Raw genomic sequence first — 1,028 nt, forward strand, 5'->3', positions numbered from 1 at the left:
TCCTTTCAAGAGTTGAAAACAAGGTTGACTACGGCCCCAATGTTGGTGATACCCGAGTGTGGCTTGGGTTATGTGATCTATTGTGACGCCTCACGTGATGGTTTGGGTTGTGTACTGATGCAGAATGGTAGAGTTGTGACTTATGGGTCTCGACAGTTAAAGACTCACGAGCTTAACTACCATACTCATGACTTGGAGTTACAGCAGTCGTGTTTCCTTTAAAGTGTTGGAGACACTATTTTTATGGTGAGAGATTTAAGGTACTCTCGAACCACAAGAGTCTCAAGTACCTTTTCTCCCAAAAGGACTTGAACAACAGACAGAGGCGATAGGTTGAATTCTTAGAAGACTACAACTATGATTTGCATTATTATCCTAGCAAGGCAAATGTTGTAGCTGATGCGTTAAGCCAGAAATCTCGTAGGACTTTGGCTAGTTTAGCCATTCGGAAGTGGAAGATGCTTAAAGATTTGGCTGAAATAGGATTGTATTGCTTTGATGATGATGATGATGGCAATGAGTCAGCATTCTTGTTTAGTCTTGTAGCTCAACCCACTCTTGTCAGACGGGTGCTTAAGTCACAGAGACAGGATTCGGAATTGGATGCCATTTACACTTTGACCTCCAGTGGCGAGACCGTGAAGGATTGGACCTTACATGCAGATGGAGGTCTACGGTTTAGGGGTTTGTTGGTTGTTCCCACAATTTGTCGTGAGGATGTCTTACGGGAGTTTCACACTTCCTGGTTTGTAGTTCATCTGAGTGGTACCAAAATGTATCACAATCTGAGATGTCAGTATTAGTGGAAAGGAATGAAGAAGGATGTTGCATAGTTTGTGGCTAAGTACTTTACCTATCAACAGGTGAAGGCCGAGCACCAGAGCCCAGCTGGTTTATTGTAGCCATTGCCGGTAGTGCGTGGAAAAGGGAGGAGATTGCCATGGATTTTGTGACAGGTCTTCCTAGGTCACGGAGGGGAAACGAAGCCGTATGGGTCATTATTGATAGATTGACCAAGACAGCTCACT

The sequence above is a fragment of the Cornus florida genome, unplaced genomic scaffold, assembly GCF_030987335.1.
Source record: "Cornus florida cultivar Cherokee Brave unplaced genomic scaffold, ASM3098733v1 CherokeeBrave_3.0.0_Hap2_Chr04, whole genome shotgun sequence".
In the NCBI taxonomy this organism is placed as follows: Eukaryota; Viridiplantae; Streptophyta; class Magnoliopsida; order Cornales; family Cornaceae; genus Cornus; species Cornus florida.